Source organism: Mytilus galloprovincialis, chromosome 3, assembly GCF_965363235.1.
Source record: "Mytilus galloprovincialis chromosome 3, xbMytGall1.hap1.1, whole genome shotgun sequence".
NCBI classification, from domain to species: Eukaryota; Metazoa; Mollusca; class Bivalvia; order Mytilida; family Mytilidae; genus Mytilus; species Mytilus galloprovincialis.
Window position 1 is genome coordinate 40,839,428 of NC_134840.1, and position 21,132 is coordinate 40,860,559.

The following is a 21,132-nucleotide window of genomic DNA, read 5'->3' on the forward strand; positions in this document are numbered from 1 at the left end:
AAAATCTTTTTGAACTGTCATGACATGGTGTTGCAAAGCTGATTACAGGTAACTATAACATACAGTAATTTTCCATTTCGACAATGCGTGTATTCTCGGGTGTGTATAACGTATAGTTTTCTAGAGAACATCCTGTCTACGTGTAATACAGATTGATGACATTATACAACATTTCTTTGGTTAAATGTGATAAGGTATCTGTGTCCATTCCCTATTTCAACACCACTAATTTTTCGAAGAAAAAAAATCAAAATTTTTTTTATATGAAATTAAGAAGAAAAGTAGCAAATATAAACTTCAGTAATTGCGCATTGAGTAAACATAATTCCAATATTGCATGAACAAATCCGTGAGAAAACGTATATATACATGTATGAATAAAGATGTGTTTTAAAAGACCTATTGGCATTATTTCACACTAGGACCTAAGATAACTAGAACTAAGCAATGGTTGATCCAGAAATTTTCATAAGTGGGGACTCATTGACTGCCTTAGAGTGTTCACGTCCAGTCATGCTTCCGTGATTCCCTATATAATCTACCATTTGTTTCCAAAGATTTAGGAGGGGGGCTGGTACACACATATATATATAAATATACCTCTGCGGCGGAGCCAGCCATTTGAAAAGGAGGGGGGTCTCAACCCAGGACAAAAGGGGGAGGGGGTGGTTCCAACCATATGTCCCCATTCAAATGCATTGATCGTTCAAAAAAAGGGGAGGTTCCAACCCCCGAAACCCTCCCCCTGGATCCGCCACTGATACCTAGTATGCATATAATTAAGAACAGCTTTGAATATATGCATATAAAATAATGGTACGTTTAAAACCGTTCAGGATCTCCTGGTTGCACACAGGACATTAAGTAACTTAGGACATATATATATAATAGTAAGAGTTCAGGGTATACATTCGATAACTAACATATTTTATAATTTTGTTATTTTTGTTTTGATAAAATCAGAGACATATAATACATGTATTGAGACATATATAATACATGTGTCTCTGAAAAAAATCAAACCATCTTTAAAGAAGTTATTTCAGTTTGAATCGACTGTCTTTTGCATTAGAATTCCAAAACGTTAATGTTATTTACAAATGCCAAAACCTGCAAGAAAGAAACATTTATATTCGGTGATTTTTACACTAAACGTTTTCGATGATCATATTCAATACGATATACCAATCATCATTTGAATTTGGTCAATTGATCTTTAATAATTAGGACTAATTGGTGGTGGCAGAGAATAAGTCGCTGGTGATGGTTAAAAACACATAGAAGTAAACTTTGCAAAAAAAAAGGTTTCCTCGGAAAAAATTATGAAAATATATGAATATGCTAAATATTTTTTTTTTCCGAAATAATAATTAAAGACGTTTAGAAATAACAAATTTTCACAGTTGGGAAATTTTCAATTCAAGTTATTTCATTTTGAAAACGTTGAGAAATTTAGATCTTATTATATGTTAAATGTGGGCCGCTTGGAGATCAACTTGTGAAACCCTGCATAATTAGGGTTTGTCTAATTTTTCGTCTTTTTCAATTGCCAAACATTCTATAATCAAGGATTTGTACAAGGCCTTGTTATAATGAATATTATCGCCAATATCACCATAATTAAATAAAGAACAGATACAATATTCGCCTAAAGAGTTTGCCATCTAACAATTCAAAATGAAATGTTGAGTCGAAACTGAGGTACCAAATCTATAAAAAGAATCACTATTTTAGTCGAAATTAAACTGTATATATTCTTTTTTTCAAAACTCCTGAAATAATTTAACATTATCTATAGAGAGCTTACATATGCAAATCTGTTTAGAAGTATGTGAGCGTAAATAAAATTTGTTTATTACCCCCCCCCCCTTTTTCCTTCTATAAAATTTAATTGTAAACGATTTTCGTTCTTAATTTGTGTTTGCTCATTAACTGGGGTTCATGCTGTCAAAAAACAAAAATGTCTCCTTGTGTAAAAGTTATTGATAAAAAAAAAATTGAAGCTTCCAGAAGAATAACGGTACGTCTAAACACCGCTTGAAGGACCTCCTGATTGCACTCATGACATACGAAGTGCACTCAGGACCCTTTATAGTCATCGCACACAGGATGGATGCATATATTCTTTATACGCTTCTTATTTTAGAGTTAAATTTGGTAGAATTTGAAATCGAACTTAGATAGATATGTTACATTTGTAATTCTTAGAAAATAATAAGGGCACGTGTCACTGATTACACAACTACTGAGCCATGAATTATCCAATCAACAAAATTAATTGGATTATCTTTATTGTTGTTTTATACATTGTGTTGTTAGTACAGTGTGACCATGTGGGAAGTAATATTGTGACGTCTAGAATGAATATCACGATGTTTTAAGATTTTCGTCTTTTATTAAGATTTCGTTCCATAAATTTTTAAGTTTTATTCTTAATTTTATTATCATGTCCTGGACCATTAATTAATTCTTTGCACGAGTTTGAAAAGGGAAATAAATGTTCATACTTTAAAAGAATTTATATTAATTAAAGTTTTGTATATGGAATCCGTTCTAAACGGTAAAAGCCGTACTTTTCAAACAATCAAACTCATATACATGTAGTTAGATGTTATTTCTCATTTTTATCGAACTTGTCCAGGAATTTTATTTTTGAGTTATACGAATATTTTAAGAAATCCGTTTTTAATAAGTTTTTTTTCTCTTAATTAAAGTCGTTTTGTCCAGTTTCACAAGCCTGAAACGAATTTCAATGCGAAAATAAATTCTGAAAATGAACTTAAAAATTTCGTCTCCGTTTTTTAAAAATTATGATATTTTGGGTATAATTATTTCTAAAAAAATATGTAAGTTAGATTGTAGTAGCGAGAAATTATAAAAAAGAAGATGTGGTATGATTGCTAATGAGACAACTATCCACAAAAGACCAAAATGACACAAACATTAACAAAGAAAGACTATTTCGAAGACAGTTTATTGACACGAAATCCGTTCAAACCACGACTAAGTCTTCGTGCACAGATTTCCGTTAAGCTTAAACTGAATATTGTACATAATTGTCTTCTCTTGTATAATGGTTTGTTGAGAATAAAGATATACAAATGTAATAAAATTTGATATTCAGTCAACATTGTGTTTGTTTAAAAACTTGATTTAGATAGAGAGAGAGAAAAGAATCACACTGAAAAACAAAAATCGCACTTGTTACCGAAAAAAAACTATAAAATAATTTTCTTTATTCGTGAACTGCAAAACACAACAAATTAATTTACCCGTCATCATGAAAAATAAACTGAAAAAGCACATCGAATGAGATATATATTTTATTTTTTCTATATGCAAATTCATGTTAAAGGTAAAACTGAACTAAACAATACAATTCCAAAAAAACAATAAAGATAATCCAATCAATTTTGTTGATTGGATAATTCATGGCTCAGTAGTTGTGTAATCAGTGACACGTGCCCTCATTATTTTATAAGAATTAACATATCTATCTAAGTTCGATTCAGGCGCGGATCCAGAGGGGGGAGGGGGTTCCGGGGGGGGGGGGTTGGAACCCCCCTTTTTTTGGCCGATCAATGCATTTGAATGGGGACATGTAGTTGAACTCCCCTTTTTTTGCCCTGGGTTAGGACCCCCCCCCCCCCCTTTTTAAAATGGCTGGGTCCGCCCCTGCGATTTCAACTTCTACCAAAATTTAACTCTAAAATAAGAAGCGTATAACGAATATAAACATCCATCATGTGTGCAGATATGATTACGGTAATGGGTCCTGAGTGCACTCAGGAGGTCCTGAGCGGTTGTTTAGACGTACCCGAAGAATAAATCATTTCCTGAACCCAAGGACGTATATAGTTATACGTCCTTGCTGAACCTAAAATACATTTATCTGTAATTAAAGAAAATTCGCCTAAAACATTCTCTCATATAAAAATTCGCCTAAAACATTCTCTCATATATTTAAACAATTAATTGTAAAATAATTAATTCAACGTCGGACTTTCTGTCTGTTTACTAATACTTTTCTTGTTCAGTTTAGTTTATACCCATAATAGATGAACGGAAATAAGTACTTTTTTTAGGAAAATTTACAACTAGATGAACGGAATTAAGTACTTTTTAGGAAAATTTACAACTCAAATTTTCAAAAACAAAATTCTACACTTTTTACCTGGATGTTTTTCTCTGTCTCGAAGCCGCAACCTTTGACCCCGTATCAAACGTAGCGACCAACACCTCACATGACGTATTCTCGATGTTGAGGTATTGACAATATACAATCACATTTATCAATATACAGCAAGTAAGTAATTTGGTGTTGAATGCCAGTAGATCAGAATTTGTTAATTGAACTTTACCTGTTTAAGGGGCACTAGCTGCCAAATTCATGTTCTTCATCGATTTTAATAAAATTCACATTAAACGTGTATATAGTGTTGAATTGTTTATTAAAATGTTGCGCACAATCTTGGCTGATATGCATAAAACCATTATATTTCATGACACTGCATGAAAAAGAAATTGACTTATCGTATAATACCAGAACCAGAGAAATATATATTGTATCTAATATCTCTGCCAGAACTAAAAAATAAACTACAGTAAGTCCACATACACATAAGAGGGTATGGATGTGAATTAACAGAATAGAGAACAAAGGACAAAGAAAAAAAAAGGAATAAAGAATAGTGAAAGAAAGAGAATAATGGAAAAAAGTGTAAGTTATTAAAAATATAACTAAAAAAAGAAGACAGAAAAAAAGACACCCCTCCGAGTCGAGCCTTACATGCACTGTTATTACCCAAGGTTAATTTTACGGCGGTTCATTTTATTTTGGCTTAGAAATAAACATAATTGACAAGTTTCCTTCCCCTGCATTCTCGATCCCACATGTAAATAGCACGGTGATTTTCAAAAAGACATTGGTACATCATTACAACACACACTTGCCGTCAGTATTTGAATATATTGATTAAGAAGGTATAGAAGATTAATGCACGCACACTATTATCCACCACTGGCCTAAATAGTTAGTCCGCAAACAACGAGGGTAATAATAAAAACCCAGCACTTTGAACACAGCCACCGGCATGGTGTGAATCTGAAAGCTTCCCACTATCCATTTCTACCCATAGAAAACTTTTGCCTTTCATTTATCAAAAATGAAATATGTTGATATTAATGGTATATAAGAATTATTGGGGAATTCAAACCATTCCTATTGTAAGTGATAAAACTAAATTTATATCAGGGTGATTGAAATGAGGAAAAAAAAGGGGGGATCAGGAGTTCAGGGCCCCCTGTTTGGGAAAAGAATTGGTTGATTATATATGGAATCACTGAGTCATGGCAGGAGCAGGCCCCTCTTAGGCAGTCGGTGGGCCCCACTTATGAAAAATTCTGGATCCACCACTGTGGTCAGGGTGGTCTTCAGTTGTATTATCTTTTTAAAAAAAAATTACACCTGTATAGTGTATATGTTACAAAAAATTTGTTCCGGCGTGACATTTGTTCCACCGGAACAAATTTCATAGGAAAAATGTTCCACCGGAACTTATGTCACAGAAAATATGTTCCAGCACTATAAAATTTGTTCTGGAACTAATTTTTTAACTAAGTGTGAAATAAGTTCCGGAACAAAAATCACAGCACCATGAATTTTGTTCCAATATTAAAATTTAAAAAAAAAGTGAAATAAGTTCTTGTGATATTAGTTTTAAACGAAGGTATTTTATAGAAATCAATGAAAATGTTCTCCTCGAACCTATTTCACAGAAAATAAGTTCTGTGCTTGCATGGGGTACATTTGCAATTGAAGGAATGACTTTAGGATAAAGATAAGAAATAAAAGCGATGATAATGTATCTATGTTTGATCGTTTATGTGGTATTCAACCTCCTTGTTTCCTGATGATCTGTCATTGGTGTTCTAATCATACATGTACTTAGCTATGGTCATTGCACAGTTTTTAAAGAGCGTGTATTTTGTTTCTTTATGTCTTTTAATATAATTGATCAGCCACTTTGTCCTTTTCAAAAAAGTACAAATATTCATCTTCAACTATAATACTTTTTTTCGGAAAGACTTTTATTATTATTTCTTATTCTACTCTTTCCTGGCTCATAAGCGCCATTTTTAGTATTATTACTTGAGCATGTTATCACACTTTTTATTTACTCCACATGATCCAATTGGATGTTTACACTTTTTATTTATTACATTATGCAATATAATACATGTTTTTTATAATGACTTTAAACTCACTGATGACCAGTGCTCAGTATATAAGAAAACTTGTTTAACCAGTGGAACATATTTCACAGACAAGGAACTTATTTCACCAGGTGAGGAACAAATTTCACAAATCCAGAACTTATTCCACCAGGTAAGGAACAAATCTCACAAACATGGAACTTATTTCACTAGGTAAGGAACAAATTTCACCAACCCAGAACTTATTTCACCAAGTAAAGTGTGGAACTTATTTCATAGAGATGGAACAAATTATATAGAAATTGTCTGTGAAAAAAGTTCTCCCAGAACATATTTCCTGTGAAATTAGTTCCACTGGAACTTTTTTCACAGGAACAAATTTTGGCTCACATATATTCTTTAGTGTAAATCAAGGGAAAATACTGTGAACTATCTGTGCATTGGGGCTTATTAAAAGGTATTTCGGGGGGGAAGAAAGAAGGGAAGGTGAGTCCATGGGAGGTAATCCCCACCCCTTTCAATTTGAGAATATGCTATTATCTTGTAAACGGTCCAGATCCCCATCCCTAAACCATATATATTCTTGAATGGGACGATAAAACAAATCAAATGAAATTAAAAGGAGGTCTTTGGGGGTTTCACCACTCTGTTCAATTTGAGAATGTGCTATTATCTTGTGAACGATCCAGATCCCCACCCCTAAACCATATATATTCTTATCGGGGACAATAAAATTAATAATGAAATAAAATAAAAGTGAAGTCCCACCCCCTCTAGTTTGAAAACTTGTAAACGGTCAAGATCCCCACCCCTAAACCATATTTATATATTCTTGTATAGAACAATAAAACAAATAAAAGGAAATATAGGGAGAGTCCATGGGGTTCACCCCCACCCCCACATATTTGAGAAACTTTTAAATGGTTGAGATCCCCTGTCATCCAGTGGTTAGGTGAAAAAATTTCAGGACCCCTGATCCCCACCGTCAAACCATATATATTCTTGTATGAGACAATAAAACAAATCAAATGAATATAGGATCATCCCCTTTGTCTTGGGTTGGGAACCCCCCTTTTTAAAATGGCTGGATCCGCCCCGGCATACCATCTAGCTAGCTATAAAGGCTTTAAAAATATGAAATCAAACAAGGAAATTAACAGTGTAGGCAACTGTTTTGAATTTTAAAAAAAGTCTTTTACATATATAACAATGTTAAATTTTTTGTGCATTTATTTTTGCTTATCGTATTTTCAATAATGGACAAAATTGCATGATTGAATATTGTAATTTAAGAAAAATCAGCATACATGATATAAAATGGGAAGTGGAAACTGGGAATTTGACAAAGAGACAACAACCCAATCAAAGAGCAGACAACGGCCGAAAGTCACCTATGGGTCTTCAATGCAGTGAGAAAAATTCGGCACTGGTCTTCAGCTCATAAATATGTATCAGAAATGAAAACGAGATACAGCTTTCAGTTGTATTAATAAAAACCTCACAATAAGTTCTGAATATCTGAATATACAGTATTGCAAGATTCTCTCAAAATGTACACATAGAGCTGAAAAACTGTCAGTGACTGTAAAATTAATCATGCTAACATTAAAGTCCATGGAGTCCATCTTAATATGCATACTCTCGTACAAAGGAATGTAAGTATGCAATAGACATCAAGTTTTCAAAAATAAGAGTATCTATGCCATTAATTTACGACAAGATCTTAATAAAGTAATAATTTCGGTTTGTTTAAATATTTCGGAGGTTAGTATGACCTCCTCTTTGGTGATGATGTTTTCGTTTTAAAGTTGGGAAAATTGTTTGTACATGTACCAACAAAAATAAAAACACAAAGTCAATCTAGAATTATGTTTTTATCATTTTTTTATGTTTAGGTTGTCAGCAAGATGAAAAGGACAAGTATGCAGTTCAAAATTCAAAATGTGGATAAGTTGAGGTTCTAGGTCTTACCTTTGCAGATTTTCATATTTTGCATGAATGAAATCAAAGGTTATATGATGGACAGCAGAGAAAGAAAAAAACAACTTTTCAATTATCCTGCTCCTGGATAAATGTAAAACATCTTGTTTTTCGGTAAGTTTTATGCTCTGTTTTGATAGTGTTAGTGCATTCATCTTTCCAGTCTTTCCTCTATTAAAATTGTAAGTTTTTGGTGAGTGTTCACCATGAATTTCAGTAAGTACTCAAAATTTAGTACTAATATTAATGGGATTTTAGCATGACATCCTGCCAAATGCTTGTTAATCATGTTTATGTTCCAGAACAAACAAGTATTTGGACTGTACACTTGCCCAATTTTAAGAAGTTGGTCAAGTTTATTACAAACAAATGTACAGTACAGATCAACATAACTGAAATCTTTAATAGATTAAATAATACAAAAAGTTTAATTGCAGTTAAAATAAAAACACAGGTTTGGTCGAGCTGGTACCAGACAGTACAAATATACTTAAATGGTCTGACTGTACACATATGGTGGGACTGTAAGTTCTGGACCGTAAAAGTAACATCCGAATACTGATATGGTCTGGAACATTTATACATGTCTTAAAATTAATATCAAACACATTGGTGTTTGATAGAACTATAATGTTTTGGGATATCAAAATCAAAAATATCCCATTTTTACTTTTAATAAAGAAGAAGATTATTGATGTATGTTTAAATGTATATTAAAATGAGACAGCAAGCCAACAACACAAAAAATAAGGATAAAACATACATATTTTTTTTGTATCAATGTTATAATTTCCAATATGTTCAAGGTATTTTTTCATTGAAATAAAACACAAATTGAAATCTGTCTGAACTTCAAAAGCTTAAAGAAAAATTGTTTCTGTTGTCTGCATTTTGTATAATATATTGCAAATTCTTGTGAATAATGGAATGTTATTATAGTTGTCTAAAGTTTTAACATTGATCTTTATACTGTAAATTCATAAATTATTGCGTGCATTTATTATTGCGATTCTGTCATTTTAGACTTAAATGCGATTTTAAATTTTACGATTTTGAGAAAAATCCTGTTTAATCCATATAAAATATTTCATAATGCGAGTTTAAATTATTGCGTTTACAACTCCGTTGCATTTTTCGCAATAAAAAAAAACTTGCATTAATTCCGAATTTACAGTATATATATATATTATGTATATAACTTGGGAAAATACCCAAATGTTATAAAGAAGAATAAATTAATTGATTGTTATATGGTATTAGAATAGGAAGATGTGGTATATTGCTAATTTGACAACCCTCCATCAGAGACCAAAGGATGTAGGCCGTTAGCAACTGATGACACTGGACAACCTTTAACAATCAGTAAAATCCATATCGCATAGCTATTTTTATTGAAAATCATATTATTGCTACATGTATGAAAACAATTTTGTATAATCCATTACTTAAGATTTTATTGGTTCTTTTTCAGAAGGATTGAAATTCACCACCTAGAATAAATGGAGAAAACATAGAAACAAGACCAGAATAAATTCAAAGACAAAAGTTGGATCAGTTATTATTTTCATCACTCAGTCAATGATTTGAAGTTCTTTTAACTTCAAAAAAATATTGAAACCACAATAATGTCAAAGTTCTGTGCTGAATGTCCAAAAAGTGGACTATACCATCAAACAATGCTGGATGATAAGAAACTATTAATGTTTTGTGTTGAGGGATATTGTGAAAAAAATAGATTTACTTAAATAGCTACTAGTATGTTAAGCCTAACAATAGAGTTTTTATTGATTTCAAATGGCAAATAATTGTGTTTCAAGAAAGTATTCTATAATTCATGAATAAACATATATTGATACTTACATTATCTGCTTTGTTGTTTAAAAGTTTAGTTTTGAACAGTTAAAGAACAATATGCTAAATTAACATTTCCCAAGAAAAAAAGATATTCAATTAAAAAGATTCATCTTATAATAATTTACTACCAAATGGAAAACATTGTAACATACACATTACTGTTTATTTATATCTATATATTTACAATTAGAATCCCATAGGATTTTAATTTGTCCCATGGGATATTAAAAATCCCATGGGATAATAAAAATCCCATGGGATTTTTTTTGTCCCATGGGACAACAAATATCCCATGGGACTACAATAATCCCATGGGACCAAAAAAAATCCCATGGGATTTAACCAAAATCCAATGGGATAGTGGTAAATCCCATGGGATTTTGCCCTGTCCCATGGGATATTGAAAATCCCATGTTTTTATAATTCAAATTGCAAAATAAATATGAAAGTAACTGTAGAAAACGAATGAAATTATTGAATCCCATGTAATTCTGCACATTTTGGTTATATACATGATATTGTAGCTCTTGTTTGAGGCGGCGGCGGATTTGCAAATGAGTGTTTTGCAAATTAAAAGTGTCCAGTGTTATATTGCCAAGTTTTATCTATTACTGCTAACAAATAAATCATTTACAAAATACAACAGAAAGACTCACTGATTGTTCGTGGTACATCAAAACAATAATTTTCTTCTCAGTGCAATGACCAACATTCCACTTACACCATCGGTAATAAATCAACAGTTCCAACTTCATCAACTGACAACTCAAAATTCAATATAAAAAGAATTGTAACCTGGCGTGTTGGCTTCAGATGAATGATAATAATCTGGTCGAAACGCTTCGTGGGGAAATTTTCAACTTGAGTCATTATACCATTAAGTGATAGTATGTACATAAGTATACATGAACTGTAACAATGAAATTTTAATAATTTATCAGCTTTTATTGTGCACTTGCCATCAGCGCTAATTGTTTTTACCGGATAAAAGTGGAATGCTTCACTGCGTTTCTTAGAGAGCATGGCATTACACACGATTACCCTATTAAAAGCTACCCCAGTAAGACAATATACGTTATAATGGCAAATCCAATAGGACTAGGGTTTCTTGTGTACAATTTATCCGAGTACAAGATACATTAAACTACTTCGATGTGTTCATAAACTTTTTCCAAGTTTTGCCTAGAGATATCAAGCATGTGATAATCGTCAATGATCTTAACTAGATTTTTGAAAGAGCATGTTACGTAAACGCTCACTGGAGTCCATATGAATCTTGAAAATGTCAACTTTCCAACGAAAAATCTATTAGATATAAAAAAACGAAGATGTGGTATGATTGCCAATGAGACAACTCTCCACAAGAGACCAAATGACACAGAAATTAACAAATATAGGTCACCATACGGCCATCAACAATAAGCAAAGCCCATACTGCATAGTCAGCTATAAAAGGCCCCGAATATACTAGTAGTTCATGACTAAAATTCTTTTTATTGCCGAACATTTTTGTCTGCAGTTTATCTCTAGATCTCTTATAGTTTTTGTAAATATGCTTATTTTGGTAAATAAATCATGATTTAAGAACTATATAGTTCTAAACTGCTATAAAGAATGGACTGACGATTTCATCTGTGTGACTGATTTGTATACCTCGTCTTTTTTGTCTTTTGATTGCCGTTTGACGTCTCTTTTTGCTACTTTTAAGCTAAAATGTGTGAAATTCATTATAGAGGGCATAAAATCTTGAAACAATTTGACTGACGATTTTGATCAGAGTTACTTAAAATACTGTTAAGTTTCTTTTGATCTTTGAGTTTTCAAGTTATAGACAACATTAAACAACCGTTACGGTTAACGGATGATAATAGACGACAGACGCCATGTAATAGCAATAGGGGCCAGGTGAGCTTAGAATATTGATACTGTCTTTATTTATTTATTCGAATTTCGAAATCGAACCAACTATTTTATATCATGAACGTCTGTACCAATGTAATAATTATATCTACTTTTTCACGGAACGCTTTAACCTTAAAAGGTGTGGAACGAGTTTGATCAACTAAGTCATGTCTTGAAATTTGCCCTAAATTAGAAGCCTCTGTCAAAGCCAAACAAAATCCAATTAAAGCAAAATGAAGACAAGGTTATATGTCCAATGAAAGAACCTGCTGCAATGCATACAGACTTTTAAAAATACACAAAGTGAAGGGTCTTGCATTTGGTGAATAACTTTCTATATAATGGCTAAGACAGTACTTTTTTTCGTTAGAGGTTTGAAGAAAGCGCTGACGTAACATTATTTAATGTTCGTCAATATGTACAATCTGTTTATAATTCAGTGTAATAAACGAAACTTGCTTTAAATGAAACTGAAAGTACATTGTTGGAGTAGATATCAAACAAATTAGATGGATTTAAAATAAGTCGATCGATGTGCACATTTAATTTGCATGCACAACAAACAGAACAAGTGCTTTCTATGTTTAAATTGTATGCTATTACACAATGTACATGACATTTGTATTTGAATAACCTCATCAAGTAACTTGAAGTACATAACCTATCGAACTACTGGGACATTTATGACTCTTCATATGAAATTAAAAGATCCAACCTCTTCAAATGAATGTCTCTTAACGAGAGAAAAAGATCAGACTTTGAATATTAGCTTTTACCAGGTCATGTCATTTTATGTGTGTTTTGTGACTTTAATCCTTGATTACAAGCACTTTGATTCTATATATTATGCCCTTCTAAACCTTAATGTCAAAGATTTAACCAAATATTATAAAGAACAACTTCAAAAAAGAAAAACTGAAATAACATGTAAAGATTAAAAACGTGCTTCAGATTCCAGACGGAATGTAGAGAAGCATGAAAGAAAATGTTAATGACGCTCCAATCCTACACAACATTGTCAAGCTAACCACAATCTAGTTTCTGACAGGATTTCTGTGTACTAGTATTTTGATAAACGTAGGCTATAATGTTATCCGTCTACAAGCACTCAAACATGAAAATCAAAAGTAATAGACATAGTCATCTTACCTTAAGTATATACATGTGTATTGACGGGCAGGTATCCAAGTATTGCGAAATAGTAAGTACAATTCTTTTCCCAAAAGTTCACAACAAGTAAAAGTACGGAACAAGTTTGAATTGTCCATATAACCTGTTCTTCTTTCGGATCATATAACGCTAAAAGGTTGAATTGTTAAAGTGACAAGCCCCTGACTTTTATCTGATTTTCAATCTTTTAACTTCTATTCACAAGAACAATAAACAAATATAATAGATAGACTATTTATGGGGTGTCAAATTTAGTTTAATCTGTAAAAAAAAAATCAATTTCGACAATTAAAAACCGATAAAAAAAATCCCATTACTAAATGGATGAGACAATATAACCGAAGATTACGCGGGTGTCTGCTATTTCATATTAAGTTAGGCCTTTTCTGCGAGATACGATTTAATAACCAGTTCAATCTATTATCAAACATCTGATTGAGTACTAATATGACTGGAATTATCAAGAAATAGCCAGTTCGAAAATCTGCACTGTGACAGCTAAAACGGGCATGCCAAGATTCAATGTGAACACTCCTAATAGACACAGTGAATTCTCTTCGTTTTTCCTTTATACAATCAAACGACACTGCTAGTTGGAAACAAAGAACCAATGGCAATGGTCAGATCAAATAAGTCAAATCACAAATACATCATTACGTAGTCAAAAAAAGGAGCGAAAGATACCAGAGGGGCAGTCAAACTCATAGAACGAAAACAAACTTTTCCATGGCTCAAAATGAAAAGACAAACAGACAAATAATAGTACACATGACACAACATAGAAACTCAAGACTGAAGTGTGGGCATATTTTACAGTTTTTTTCAATTAACTACCAAAAATGCTTAAATATTAAATAAAAGTAATTATTAAATAAAAGTAATCTGAAAAATCATTAATCGATCCTGCAAGCTCGTCTTAAATCTAGTATGTAAATAGATTAACAAATAAGGCTTGTCATATCAGTGGATCATTGTAATAAACGGTTAAAAGTACCATAATTGAATACAATTAATAATACAAACATAAATCATAAAGGTCAAAATTGTGTAAGCATACTGTTAAAGGATAAGTTTACTTTCTAGACCGTTAGAAACTAAAAACGTGTAAGAAAATAAATAAATTCTAGGGTTAGAAAAACACTGAGTCTCAGTTTACAATATACTTTGATCGGCAACAATAAACGTCCCTTTAACAATTTATCCTTTAACAGACACCTTTGAATATAAATGGTTGAAATAACTGTTGAACGTGTGTTATCTAATATATTCATCGATTTGTAATTCATATTCAAGGCTTTTTTCGGAATGTTTTAGAACCCTAACACAAAAAGTGCTTTGAGAGTTTAAAAGACATGATCTTAATCAAATGTGGACAGTTATATAATAAAAGAAAAGATACATCTACGGCATCAGATAGGAACCAAATTATCATCCCTGTGTAATTTGATTTTTACATTGGTCGCTAAATATAAAAAAGAAGATGTGGTATGATTGCCAATGAGACAACTGTCCACAAAAGACCTAAACGACACACACATTAACAACTATAGGTCACCGTACGGCCTTCAACAATGAGCAAAGCCCATACCGCATAGTCAGCTATAAAAGGCCACGATATGACAATGTAAAGCAATTCAAACGAGAAACTAACGGCCTTACTTATCTATATGTTACAGTGAATTTGTATAATCAGTCACTGTGATTATGTAGAATCTCTGAAATTTTCTGAGATTATGTAGAATCACTGGCCAGTTTAGGGATTATGTATAATCACTAAAATTTTCAGGGATTGTGTATAATCACTAGAAAAAACGTCAGGGATTATACAAAATAACTGAAATGAAGAAATAGTTTTATTTATAAAGAAAATGAACAAAAGTCAAATAATTTATGCAATAAAATAATATTAAAACAGCATTACACTGTATAAACATAAATTGTAAAATGTTAAGCACAAAATATCAAAATGATAACCCTATCTTTTAAAATGTAAGGCACAATATATTAAAATGTTAAACACAATATATTAAAATAGTATGCTGGACAGTTGTCTCATTGGCAATCATACCACATCTTCTTTTTTATATTCACATCTGTTTTTATCACAACATCCATATTTAAGAAAACATTTTCCTTCACATATCAATCAAATCAAATTTAAAGAGAAATAAAGTGTCCATTTAAAACATCTGAAGGTACCCCCCAAAAAAGGGAATTGGCAACCTCGAACTGGTTCGAGTAAGATACAATGTTTTTTTTAGCCAGGCGATATCCTTTTTCAGACTTTTGGTGAACAATTATCAGAATGTTTTTTGGGGATTCCCTTTCCTTTTTTACCCTGTGGAATTGCTATGAGAATATTACAACAAATGCCAGCTTTCTCTTAAATTTTGTTCCAATTGTCAATCCTTAGTTTTTATATACATTTAGACGCGTAAGTTCTCTCTCTTTTTTTATCAAACGAACTATCCTTAAATTATTCATAATCCCTGAAATTATATTAGGGAATTTGTAGAATAATTATTAAAATGTTCAGTGATTATGTAAAATCACTGGTCTTTTTCAGGGATTATATATAATTATTTTAGTACTAATGATATTAGTGATTCTACATATTCCCTGAAAAATCAGGGATTCTACATAATCCCTGATTATACAAATTCACTGTAACATATGTATATATAATTAACGAAAAACAAAAATGCAACTCACCAAAAAGTTCAGGTTATAAGATGTTAACATGATTCCGAAAACTTTTCAATCAGAACTATATCGCCCCGTGCCATCATATTAAACCACATCAACTGAAGATCGTTTGCAGAGGGTCTTTCGATCATCAATCATACGCTAAATGTCTTAATTTTTGCCCAGATGTTTCAGAGTTTTATTTTCAAATATGTTTGATTTTCCTTTATATGTTTACAAGGACACCAAAGTTCCCAAGTATAGGTCCTATTGGACAAGAAGCTGATACATCATATATTGTTCTGAAGAAAAAGGGATTGATAATGAGACTATTTCATCCAATGATTGGAATTCAATAATGGTACAAACTTTTGATTTTTAACGACTTATTTTCAAATATTTCAATTTTGGTAACGTCGGTAATCTAATGCAACGTTGGCGAGTAAGAGCAAAGGAATGAGAATAACGTGTCTAGTACGTGTTGCTCTTTTCTTTAAAGTATTTTTTATTAACCTTATCATACACATCGACTAGAAATTGAAATAAATTTTCAACAAAACATCTGAAATGAATATTTCATAACTAATAAATCAAAATTTTAATGTGTCCTTTTTTAAATGCAGAGTGTTTAATTTAATTGACAGATTTTTATGTTTCGATATAAAAATAAATACCAATAAAGTGCAACAAATACTCACACAAAGACTGTCTGGAGACATTTAACTTTTGTAATGACAAAGTACAAATATCAATAATTAAAATTATTACGGAGAGTTTTATGACTTGAACATGAATCAAATCGATTACCAACGGATGGCCTGATCGGATTTAATTTCTCACAACGCAGTAGATTCAGGAGTATCAATAAGGCAACACGATTTCTTATGTACCTCAGCCAAGAATGAAGAGTTTACGACCCTGGTTGTGGAGCTAATTATTTAACTAATGGTAATGTTAAAAAATATACAATTATATGAGGTTACGACGGACGGTATTAAAGTCAATGAGTTCACTGTTGATGTCAACTATGTGAAAATAGTTCAATATCAATGTCAACCATGTAAATCCTGTTTGACAATAAGTGTCAAAAGTAAATAAAAGAAATGTCTTAAGTAAATAAAAGACAATGTCCTAAGTAAAAAAAGAAGACATTGTCCAAAGTAAACGAAAGACACAACAGGCTAGGTTAAATAAAAGACAGTATGGAGTCAACACAAACAAGTATTCTCTAAAGAAACAAAATCAGCTTGTTTTAGCCTAGGACATTCTATTTATATAAACGCCGACCATTTTGTTGGTTGGCAGGATTTTTATGGCTGTCATCCCAATGATAATTCAGAACTGGTCTTTTGATTTAGTTTAACAATTTTAATTGATATATCATAGTGTGGCTTTCTATGGTGTGATATTACCCTATTGTTTTAGGTTGGGTGAAGGTTGGCACATTTTAAAACGTTTAAAATGGCTGCATTTGTTTGCACCTTTTAAGTCAGGAACATGATGCTCAGTGGGTGTTGTTTGTTGATGTGGTTCATGAGTGGTTCTCATTTCTGTTTTTTGTTTATACTGATTAAATCGTTGGTTTTCCTGGTTTGACACGTGTCTAGTCATTTTTGGGGCCCTTCATAGCTTGCTGTTCGATGTGATCCAAAACTCAGTGTTGAATGCCAGACTTTAACTTTTAATGGGTAACTTTTACAAATTTTGACTTGCATTGAGAGTTCTCTCATTGGCACTCATATCACATCTTCTTAGATCTATTTTGAGGATAGGCAAAATGCCCAAAATGCAAGTGGAGTTGGTTATTAAATAAACTTATGAAACCAGTAGTTTAGTTTGAAATAAGACAGCATTTAAAACTGTTTTGTATATTTTTGAAAAATCACTTTTGAATCATTGACCCCAATGAGCCAGTTTTGAACTCAAACGTGTATCATCGGTCCTTCTTTTTTTAGAGATTTTTTATGATAATTATATTAATGATTTAATATAACGCAATATATTCATTGTAAGCTTAATAAATACCATCAAAATTTGCGGTCAAATGAGGTTATTCGAAACTCCACTTCAAAACATTTTCCCTAGTAAATAAAACTGAGAATGGAAATGGAGAATGTGCCAAAGAGACAACAACCCGACCATAGAGCAGACAGCAGCAGAAGGTCACCAACGGAGGCGTCCTTCAGCTGGCTCCTTAACAAATATATACTAGTTCAGTGATAATGAACGCCATACTAAACTCCAAATTGCACTCAAGAAACTAAAAGTTAAAATAATACAAGACTAACAAAGGCCAGATACTCCTGACTTGGGACAGGCGCAAAAATGCGGCGGGGTTAAACATGTTTGTGAGAAGTCTGCTGATGAATTAGCTTTAGTAATATGATACTGGCAGAAACATTACATCCAAATTACCTTAAATTGACTGTATATTATTTCAGTAATAAGCATACTTTTTCCAGGATTATTAATCGGGTATAATTCATTGGTTTCACCTTAAAGGCGACATCAATTGTTGACATCTGACCCGAGAATCCCAACGAACTCCTTCACGTAAATGTCACAAGGTACAATGTACATGTGCATGTAAGATTGGTTCATTTTAGTATTTCCGAGAAGATGAAATAAAGATACTGCAAATTTTAATTTAAAGTGATTGCCATACATGTTACAAAAACTTTCTTTAAAGTCTACAATTAGATAATAGCTTATTTTAAGGACATCCATGAGTATTGCGATCACCGGATTTTTACGAGATGGGTCACACTGAGGTCACTTTGCATACGGAAAATATATCGGGGAATTGCTTCCAGGAAGGAAGAAATTAAAATAAAGTAAACTTCTTCTAAATATGAACAAATTAAAGAATTTTCTTCCGAAAAAAGTATATGTACATAAGTTTTATAATGAAAACTATCCATTAAGTTATTAAAAAAAAACATGCATTATTTTTTTTTTTAATTTGAGGTTTCTTATAACTTTAAGGTTTATGACCACTTCTGTGGCCTGTGAATTATGAACTTTTCAAACTGCAATAGTATCAAAACAGCAAAGATAATGCATAATAGAGATGGACCATTTTGTGAATATGTAAAGGGGAAACTTCTTGCAAAGCATAATTTTTTACAGTTTCATTGCATTTAATAGAAAAAGGGAATTTTGTGAAAATAAAATCAAGAATTTTGCAGAAAGTTCACAGACTTTAATAGAGATTTTTGTTATAAAATTTGAAACATAGTTTACTCACTTGTTTTTCTATGATCAGCTAACGTTTATTGTTTACAAAAAGTTCTAAACAACCTAAATAAATTCTAAAACACTTCGTGCTGAGTCACTGAAGTCGAGCCCACCCTAGAAGGTGTTCTTAAATTGGTCCATATTTATATTTATTTTAACCAATATCTAAATTTATAAACTTGTTTTAAGGAAATCATTGGTAGCACTGTATGCAAAAATCCTCTATCTTTCAAATACCTAATTGACAAATATGAAAGTACAAGGGGAAAGCAACACAAGGGTTCATAATTCTTAATTGTGTTACACGAAAGAATGATAAATGAATAGATATCATCGCTTCTATTTTATCTGTTGGCTCATGCCAGATGCATTATACTCTTTTCAAGGATATAAAATCTATAACTGCGAATGTTTTCCTTTTAGGCTTTTCTAATGTGAAACAACCCTTTCCATTATCATCAAGTTTACAAATACAACAACATAAAAACTTTTCTCTTTCTCTCTTGTATATGCAATTGGAAGAAAAAGCACATAAAAAATAGAAAGCAAGTAGCCGATACGTATTAGATGATTCGGTTATGATAAAGATTGTACCGATGATAGGCTTTTATAACCTTTTTCTAAACATTATTTCCCAAGTAGACTAAATTCGGTTGTCCAACACAATATCATCTCTTAAACAATCACTAACAGTGAGTCATATCATAGATATGATAGCTTTTATATCTATGGTCATACATGTATATACAAATGTGTAACAACTGCATTTAATTAGATGTGAACTATTATATTTAACTTGTTTGAACTGCTTCATTGCATCAATAATATCCCAGTCATTATGTTTGTTTGAAACAGAGACATATTATAATATTTATAGAAATATATTGTATATCTTTGTTTATTAAAACAAACATATTATTTAGAATTGTTCTATTTATATTGTCGCAAAAAATATATTCTTCAGACAGCTTTGAACATAATCAAAATAAAATTAAAAAATATCACTGTTAATTGGAAAATAGGTAAATATTTACAGGTAATTGATCAAATAAATAGAACGTGTCGATAAAACAAACAAAATTGAATCTTATGATAACATGAAAAAAACAGGAAAAATGTAGAGTAAAAATAATGTTCTCAAAACTGAGCTTTCCTACTTTTAAAAAATAATGAGTTCAAGATCTCTTTTTTCAGTTAAAGCACGATAACAACATCTGATGGGTATTCGATGAAGTCTTCTGTAATACATATTTCTTGCAAACCATTAGCACATGTCAGTATAATTTTTTCAAATACATAGGAAATGGTATCTTTTGTTTTGTTTTGTAAACTGATGTTAGTTGGCGTTGTCAGTTTGTTTTAGATTTATGAGTTTGACTGTCCCTTTGGTATCTTTCGTCCCTCTTTTCTAAACTTTATCAGCGCACACCACAATACGAATACAATTTTTACCTCTTTAATGCCTTTTATCCTTTTATTCTTTACGTGTTTTCAGTAGGCAAGTGAATAAGCTGCGGTCTTGTACTTTGCAAATTAAAAATTATTTAATTTACTTGCTACATGTAACATTAATTGTGATTGTGATGTATCTATATAATTGACATGTAAAAATGAAAACTATAAAATTGAAAAAAAAAAATGGTTAAATTTTAAGAAATTAAACATTTCGCAGAAATAATTTTTAATTCCTTACCTAATTTCAATTGGACTGTTTTGTCTCCCAGCTTTGTAGACTAGACCATTTCGTTTGTATTGTTTTATTACGACCGATTTCCTTGCTCCGGATTTGAACTCAGTACATTCAATATAATCACGCAGGCGCATTTAAAGATTACATGTCTTATTCGTTAAAAGATTTAATTGTGCAAATTACGGTTATGAAATCTATACAGTCTATGAATGAAAAGAAAGTTAATGTATGCAGTTACCTCGATCAATTATAATAGTCATTCATAAGAATTAAAATCAGAGAAGCAATTTGACAGGTGATTATACTTTAAGATACTCCATTAGTTGTTAAATAAAGTATAGATTTAATCAAAGTGCAAGACATTGATATATACGATCATGCATCGAAAATGTTATTGC

At 31.5% G+C, this 21,132-nt stretch overlaps 1 protein-coding gene and 1 long non-coding RNA gene across 7 annotated transcripts in view; one reads left to right on the forward strand and one right to left on the reverse strand.

Moving 5' to 3' along the window:
* LOC143067937 (uncharacterized) overlaps positions 1-20,890 on the reverse strand; it is a 39,109-nt gene extending 18,219 nt beyond the window's left edge. Inside the window, exon 1 of one of the 4 annotated variants that reach the window (XM_076241577.1) lies at positions 20,738-20,890. The gene's annotated coding sequence lies outside the window, so the exon portion shown is untranslated. Of the gene's footprint in view, positions 1-10,706; positions 10,809-13,101; positions 13,273-20,496; positions 20,548-20,737 lie in introns of those variants that run through there. The other 3 variants (XM_076241581.1, XM_076241578.1, XM_076241580.1) reach the window with 3 other exon arrangements.
* Positions 3,917-10,057, forward strand: LOC143067935 (uncharacterized). 3 transcript variants are annotated; one of them, XR_012976069.1, is made up of 3 exons: positions 3,917-4,720; positions 8,112-8,310; positions 9,668-10,057. It is a non-coding gene; the product is annotated as an uncharacterized LOC143067935 (long non-coding RNA). The 3 variants fall into 3 exon arrangements; XR_012976068.1 differs by lacking the exon at positions 3,917-4,720 and adding an exon at positions 4,871-4,983; XR_012976070.1 differs by lacking the exon at positions 3,917-4,720 and adding an exon at positions 4,912-4,954.
* Positions 20,891-21,132: the final 242 nt, after the last annotated feature.